Source organism: Triticum dicoccoides, chromosome 2A (assembly GCF_002162155.2).
Source record: "Triticum dicoccoides isolate Atlit2015 ecotype Zavitan chromosome 2A, WEW_v2.0, whole genome shotgun sequence".
In the NCBI taxonomy this organism is placed as follows: Eukaryota; Viridiplantae; Streptophyta; class Magnoliopsida; order Poales; family Poaceae; genus Triticum; species Triticum dicoccoides.
This window is the reverse complement of record NC_041382.1, coordinates 474395592-474404154: the sequence shown is the minus strand read 5'-3', so window position 1 is coordinate 474404154 and position 8563 is coordinate 474395592. Positions and strand designations below refer to the sequence as shown.

General features: G+C 43.3%; 1 long non-coding RNA gene across 1 annotated transcript; it reads left to right on the top strand.

Annotated features, from left to right (window-relative positions):
* The first annotated feature begins 7234 nt into the window (after positions 1-7234).
* LOC119359472 lies at positions 7235-8299 on the top strand. The gene is made up of 2 exons (XR_005172552.1): positions 7235-7267; positions 8135-8299. It is a non-coding gene; the product is annotated as an uncharacterized LOC119359472 (long non-coding RNA).
* The last annotated feature ends 264 nt before the right edge of the window (positions 8300-8563 follow it).

Genomic DNA, 8563 nt, shown 5'->3' with positions numbered 1-8563 from the left:
GCCCCTCTCCTCCATGGCAGCCTGCCCCTGCGTCCGCCCCTCCACTGTTCCAGGCCGCGGCGCCGCCCTCTCCCCGCGGCCCTCCCGGCCACCGCGGTGTGCCCCGCGGCCCTCCACGCCACCGGAGTCCGCCCTTGCGCCCGCCCCTCCACCGAGCCAGGCCGCGGTGCCACCCCCTTCCCGCCACCGCGCCATCCTCCTGTGAGCAACCATCTCCCCTCTCTCAAGTCTAACTGAATCCCGAGCAGGATCTCTTCCCCTCTCTCTTAAATGTTATCTCCCTTGCACCCTTAATGTGTTTTTCTTGTTTTAATTTAGCTGGCCAAGATTAGTGTTGCTCTATTTTACGTTCTTTTGAGTAGATCGACTATTGTATCGTTCTCAACTAAATCCATTTCTAAAGCATCTAGAGATGGATATATTATGGGTGGAGGTAGCCGGTGACGTGATCAATATGTAGTCATTGAGCAGCTAGCTCACTGATCTAATTAGCTACAAAGTGGATTCCCTACTTGCATTAGCTCCCCGACCACCGTATCATAAATATATAAACCTACATTACATATTTACTAGAACTGTTTGTTGCATCATTGAAATCAATGAGGGCCTATCTAAACAGTGTGATACTGAGCATGAAATCAATGGTTAAAAATCAAGTTACATGGATGTCACCCAAGACGGGACATAGGCCCCGTTTGTTTGGGCTTTTGCTTCTACTTTTGCAGCTTTTCGCTTTGGTAAAAAAGTAAAAAAAAAAGCTTCTAAATGAGTGCCTTTTGCTTCAGCTTTTGGCTTATACCATCATATAACAATATTGATTTATAAGCCACAATCTGAAGCAAAAAAACCCATATTTAGGAGCTTTTGTGTCTTTTTTACCAAAATAGAAAAGCTACAAACAAAAAAGCCCATATTTCAGAATGCACCTACACAAGCTAAATTGTAAATCCGAAATATTAATTAGCTGCCAGCAAAAGACTTATATTTTTCAAAATTAAAAAATATGTATGTTATTCTAAAATCCCATTACCTTGTGGTTTCTCAAAGATTTAAAATTTGCAAACCTCATAAATATAAATCTTGGTCAACTCTTTGGAAGCAACCCCCTTGCATACATTATTTTTCTGTATGGAACTCCACAGAGAATCTAGAATTAAAGGTAGGATTTGATCACCACGCTTATATCCTTGGCTTATAAAAAGAGATGTACCTATGTATGGAAGTTAAGCAGGAAATAGAAAAGCAACCACCTTGCCTTTATCACGTATCTTGCTCTCATCTCTCCCAAAGCTTAAGCCCCAACCAAAACCATTACCTGGGTATAGCACATAATGTGTATCTCTATATTTCTGTTGGTAAGAATATAAGTATCATACTTGGTTCCATTCATAGGCTGAGAGCACGGCTTCTTCCGCCATGATACTGAAATCAAGACCGTTGCTCAACGAATTAGGTCCCAATCAACACCATAGTTGTAATGCAGCATGGAATCTGTTTCTACTTGCATTACCGCCATACTTGCATTCTGTTTCTACTATATTTCATTCTTGATCATGAAAGATGATTCAACGTGCATGTCCCTCTCCTCGTTATAAATTATACATGCAACATCTTTTTTAGCCTCTTTTTCATTCCTTATATTTCCTCGCTCTCTTATTTCGCATATATAGAAGGTTAATTTAGCCTTATCTTTTTGGCTCATATTTCCTTGATTCCTTGAAATCCTCTTTAAGAGAGTGCTTCCTTATGTTTCCTCGCTCTCTTATGTCGCATATATAGAAAGCTAATTCATCCACTCCGGGTACAATTTCATATGAGATATATCAGAGGGGAAAGGAGAGATACACACGCATGCTTTACACAATAGCGGGTGTGCATGCCGTCTAATTTATTTCATGTCCACTTTGTTTTTCTGTTTTAGATAATAAATTGGTGGCAGAAAGCATTTTGACTTGTTTGGCCCTGCTATGTGCTACTCCGCAGATTCCAAATTACTCATTTCATACTTGTTTGTTCAAACTTTACGTGCCTAGTTACGCATTCGTCATGAATTCAGATAAAATCTGAATGTAAGTTATCCCATGAATTTATCTGAGCAAGAAATTTTAAGAGGCTGGCCTATAATTTTAAGAGGATTTTTAACCTAGCTTTTTCTGTTTAGTGCTGGTTTGGCTTACTTAGCTTTTATATTTGAACAATCAGGTTCACAAATAGATACCAACCTAGACACGAGCTGGATAAACCCTATCTGATTTTGTTTTCTCCACTTGAGATTTGCAGGGGAGGTCAGCGGAGGGTGATGCTGATGATGCAGCAACAACATTAAGGGAGGTAAAGGAGGAGATTGGGCTTGATCCAGCCTTGGTCATTCTCGTTTCCTCGCTTGAGCACTTCTTGCCCAAAAGCTGTCTAAGGTAAAATTACACCACACCACAACCACCGTAAGAAACAAAAGTTGTTTGAGGTAAAATTATATTCGAGTGGGTGCCACATCCACCATAGAAACAAAACGCTTGTGAGGCAAAATTACGACACGGAGCCGAGTAACCTGTCCTTCTCGCAAGGCGGGTGCGATGTAAAGTTAAGGTGAGGATGGTCAGATGCTGCAATATTAGCGTCATATGCTGCAATTGTCGGTGAAATCAAGGAGATTAATATTATCTTTCCAGTTATTGGTACGAAAGCAAATACAGTTGTGCACATGTGTGCAAAAATTGTTGTTCGTGCGAGTAGATGGAGCTGGTGGCTGAGCTCTACCCCTGATTTCCAATATACTACCCCTGCAACAAAAGTATACTTTTGAGAATGAAATAACTCCTAAGGTTATAGGGTTTCTATTTTGAGAATTAAGATTCTATAGGAATGTGTCCGGAGACTGTCAGGTAATGATATTGCCAGCCAAGTATGCAGATACACAATGTCAATTTCTGAACACAAATTACCTAGGGCATCATGCAAAATACTGATGGTTGGGGTAAAACATATGGACAAGGCCGTATAATTACAGAAACAAACTGACTTGATATGTTACACTGCGCTATATGCACTGAAACATCAGGTCTTGCTAAAACAACCTCAAAATGGATGATGCCTACCATCTTGAAGTCTTCCCGGAACCTCCCTTGCAGCTACACATTGTTCAGACTCCATAAAATCATCATGATGAATAAAGTCTAGAAAACTACAGAGACAAAACTGCGCTTATCACATCCTTTGCTTGCATGCAGGATCATGAACTTTAGGATAAGCAACCTAACAATTAATTGGAACTCTTAGTCAAAGCCAATGGGGTAACCTCAGGCAGACCGCATTTCAAAGAAGCTTGCAAGATTGAACTGCTGAAGCTTAATGACAGATTTTACAACTATAAACTGTAGTCAGAAAAACATTAAAACATGGATATATTCTTACCAACAACCCAGTGAATGAGACATGATGGTCCGAGATAAATAGAGCAATGTTCTTTGCTAGAGAAAAGCACGCATGCAGATTTTTTCTTATAACATGTATACATAAAGAGAATTAAATTAGATGATAAAATAAATAGAGGAATCCTCTTCCCTGAGGAAAACAAACGCATGCATATTTTTACTTATACATAGCATATACATACAGAGAATTAAACTAGATGGTAACAGAAATTGCACAAGCATCAGTCAGAATTTACCTTTTCATATAGGAGTTTATGATATTTGAAGTTCAAAGTGTCTAGCTACTGTGCTCCCATTTTATGTCTACATTTTTTTCGTCTGAATTGCTATGTGTAGTTGGCATACTGTTAATTTACTGATCTGGATCTAACGTCAGGCATATTTGGGGTATGTGCCTAAAAGTGTCTACATTTTATCTCTTCTGTTATGCTTGCATAATGTAAAAATGGATCAAGGAATTTGTAGATTTAGAGCGCTCACCAATACTCCTGCAATCTCTTTAGTGGGTTTCTTTGTCTGGGTCACTATCTACTTATGCTTGTTATGCTACCTGTTGCTAGATGGATGGATACATTATTAAATAGGTTGATGCTTTATTCCACATCTATGTCTAAAGGAACTGACCTTTTGAATCATTGCTGACAATCTAGTAAATCACAGGAGAAGGACCATTAAATTACTTCATGCGCTGAGCTGAAACATATTGGCATATCACTGAGGAAAAGAAAGAAACTACAAAATTGACTAATTTGCAGAATGATAGAATTACACGCATAGTTCTTTATTTCCAAATATACCATTTCCAAAGACCAAATAGAGATGAAATTATATTAGTGGCCCAGGTAAATAAAATAGGGGCGTCGTAGGTGCTTGTTACCATTAACTAAAGCTGAGATTAAAATAAGGGCCCAGGTAAAAAAATACAGAGGCATCATATCGTAGGTACTTGTTAGTATACCATAAACTATGCTGAAATCATAGTAGGGGGCTAGGGGCATGGTAGGTACTTCTCAGTATACTATTTTCTCTTCCTGAATGCAAGTAGCATTTTCAAAAGATTTTGAAACTAGTTATTGGCAAACTAAAGTTGAGTTATTAAAAAAATGACACCTGAGTGATCCACGGACAGGTATATGAACTACAATGAGAAAAGATTTAAAATAAGCATGAGTGAATGCTTTCAACTCCGAGAATCTAATTAATTGTTGCACTGGCATTCGGGATATAAGTCTTAACACCTTCTTCTTACTCTTTGTCATTTCAGGTGTTGACAGATGGTGGGCGCGGGTCAAGAGCGCTCCGAGGCTCCTACCTCGGCGCGTGGTGGGAGGGGTAGTTCCATTCCCCCCCATAGCCTCCGGAGAGCGCTAGATCTCAGTTTGCAGAGTCCAGCGACGGTCGCTTCTTCTTCGACCGGGAGAGGTCGGGGGGGGGGGTAAGAAGAAGGAGAAGGCTGCTAGAGGTGGACGTGGCGGCGGGAGAGGTAGGAAGGCTGCTACGCCTTCCTCGCCGCCACCCCCAGCTGAGTCACCCGACCACAGGACTGCTCCGTCTAAGATCGAGCCATCTGAGGTGGACCCGTCTCGGACCCCACTCTACGAGCCTCCGGCCGACGAGCCTATGGCAGGCGCGCCTACGGCCGACGAGCCTTGGGCCGACGACGAGCCTCGGGCCACTGAGTCTTCGCCCCACGAGACTCCGAAGCTCAGACGGGGTCACGCTGAGTCGGAGCCGAGCCCATCGGAGGACTGGACGGAGTCGAGTGCACATGGTCGTGTTCAGGGTGCAGACTATAGTCCTGATAGCTATAGCGAGGGTGAGTGGGTTGAGGGGCACAAAGTCTACCAGCGTGGTCATACAAAGCTCCCGCCCACCTCGGCGACCCCCGACCAGAGGTGGTTGATTGCACCTAACGGGGAGAAGTAAGTGCATTTACTCTTTTTTAACCTTTTGCCTTGACGTTTCTTCGAATATCTAATGCGTTGGCCTTGTCATACTGCAGTTCTTGGACACACGAAGATGGTGTCCGCAGGCCCAACACTGTCCTTGGTGTGATTTGTCGCTAGTGCTTCCCAGGGTGGGTCACGTTGCCCGGTGAGGGCCGGGTTCCAGAGCTAGGAATGACCTGGGAGCACTACTTGGCTGCCCCGGCCCCGCCGGAGCATAGGGTCGGCGATGTCGAGTGCGACACGGTGGCCGACATTGTGATCGCCACGTTTTGGGTAATTTCTCCTTTGCCATTTATGTTGTGTTTTCTTCTTTGATTGCATACCTTCTACATGTGTTTTATTGTTTGATTGCAGACCTTCTAATCCGTGTTTTCTTGTTTGATTGCAGACCTTCTACAGGTGTGCTGAGGGACAGGAGGAGGCCGCGGCTCGGGTTATCGACACCGAGTGCAGGCGCCTACTTGGAAACTTTCGGCACGAGGCTCGGATGCAGGCTGTTCGAGACTACTTAGCACAGACTGGTATTAGGAGGAGAAAAGAGAAGTGCCGGGACAAGTATCTGAGTAAGGAGAAGTACATGAAGGTAATTACCTATTCTTAAGGCCTTGTACTTACTTTCCTTGATTTGATTCATAGGCGTAGCACTCAAATTTCTCTTGCTTAACTTAGGTGCCCCCGAGATGGTGTGCGGACAAGATGGACTGCTGGGAGGCGTTGGTGGATGAGTGGTGCTCTCCCCAATGGCGCGTCGCCCACAACATTGCAAAGGAGAAGCGTCTCAAAATGGAAGGTGTGCCACACCATCTAGGCAGCGTCAACCTACATGGGTACGGGAAAAACTGGGTATGTGTGGTTTGCTTGATGATTCATGCAAATTCATTCTTTGTGCTAGTTTGAGTCCTTAACTAATACTCTGTTCCTCTCTTTTAGTCAAAACACAACAAGGCTCCAGTGCCAGAGCTGTTCGACCTCTATGGCATGTCCAATATTGCACCGTACAAGAAGGCCAAGGCATTGTCTGAGTCTGACCTCGAAAATGCAGAGAACTTCAGCAACAAGGCCTCCCACCACAAGATGGTGCAGTACGTTAAGCAGGGGAAGGCGAGGAAAGGGCCGGACTTTAACCCGAGCTGGCCTCTTGATCCAGAGCTGGTGATGATATCTGGTGGCGGGAGGTCCCATGGATCGTTAGCCATTGGTAATGGACTGATACGTTGTAGTAGCACTCTCCCGCAGATCAAGAAGCGCCAGACCAGCTCTGATCCTGAGATACCGCCTCGTTTACGACTAGTGGAAATTGAATTCTAGGTTTGTTATACGGACTCAGTAGCCTTTCCTGCATTACATTGTGTTTGCGGCCGTCGATGATTACAATGCTAACGAGTGGTGTTGTAGGCTGCTATTGAGGCAGAGAGAGCGAGGACCCATGCTGCTTTTGAGGAGAGGGATCGGCAGTTGGTGGAGAGAGACCGGGAGAAAGGACGGCTAGGCTGTTGGAGGAGGAGAGGAACCGGAACGACTTGGCTAACCGGGCCATGTACGAGCTCTTCGTGGTAAGTTTCTTTTGCATATTAGCTAAATCATGCACGCAATGTTCCTTTCATTAGTAACTAATATGATTGACTCGTCAAAACCAAATGTGCAGTCCATGTGCGAGAAGAACGGCCAGACCCCTCCGCCGATGCCAGTCATTGCTCCGGCGGGTACGGTGAGTTTCATTTGAACGGTCATTAGTTACTAGTCTTCACATTTGAGTTGCATCATGCTAACGATACATTGGAAATAATCTTTGGTGCAGCGTAACTCCCGACAAGCATCGACCGATCCTTCTCCGTCTGCCACTGGCGCGACCAGTCCTACACCTACACCTACACCTCTGTGATGACGGTAAGTTTCCCAAGTGTTTTTCTTAATAGGGTTTTGTTGTGATGCCATGTTGTATCTACACATATCGTGCATAATGTGTGTATGTTTGAAATGCATTGTATGTGTGGGATTCGACACCTAGTCATGTGCCTTTGGTAGCCTTCCATACAGGGAAATGCCTCCTAGTGCTTCCACTGAGCCATGGTAGTTCGCTACTGCTCCGGAACACATGGATTGACCGGCATGTGTCCTTCTTTGCTCCTGTGTCTATCCCTACGGGGAAATGTCACACGGTGTATCACCGAAGTCCTTGTAGCTTGCTACGACTTGGTTGCACTCGCTGATGACCGACACGTGCATTGCTGGGTCATGTATGCCTGTCCCTGTACATTTGTGCCACCTTGGTTCTATGACTAGTCATGTCGGCATGGGTTCTCTGCCATATGGATACTAGCGACATAATCATATACTTAGCATTTTTTCCTTCAAAATGACTCAATATGCTTAGCTAGCTCAAAAATGACATAATAAGCTTAATTAGCTCCAAAATGACATATTTAACCTAGGATAGCTCTAAAATGACCTATACTTAGCATTTTTCCTCCAAAATGACTTAATATGCTTAGCTAGCTTAAAATGACATATTTAACCTAGGATAGCTCTAAAATGACCTATACTTAGCATCTTTTCCTCCAAAATGACTTAATATGCTTAGCTAGCTCTAAAATGATATAATATGCTTAAGAAATGACATATTTTAGGTCCTAAATGACTTCATATGCTTAGCTTATGGATCAAACGTAGAGACGTTAGAAGCTTACAACCGTCTCATAATAATCTTCTTCTTCTAGTCTTCTTCTTCTAACTTTCTTCTTTCCCATTTTATAGATTTGCTTAAGATCACGGAAGCTTGGGTTAATGGAGTGCTTGTATTTAGTTTTTGTTTTGACCTTGCGAAACTTGTTACCTATGGATGAAACTATGTAATATTGATGAAACTATGTATATGTACGGATGAAACTTGCTACTATTGGTAACATGTATTGGATATATGTGTTCATGACTATTGGTAATATGTGTTGCATATGCTATATTGGTCATATAAATATATTTGTGTTTGATATTCTGTGAAAATGAATTGATATAAGAAAAAACAAAATTAAATGGGGCAATATAGTCACTTTGCCATCAGCCGGCAGATGGCAAAGAGGCCACGTGTCATCTACACGTAAAATTTGGTCTGGCCTATTTGGGCTCTTTGCCATCTGCCAGCAGATGGCAAAGCTCTTTGCCATGTGCTGGCAGACGGCAAAGCAT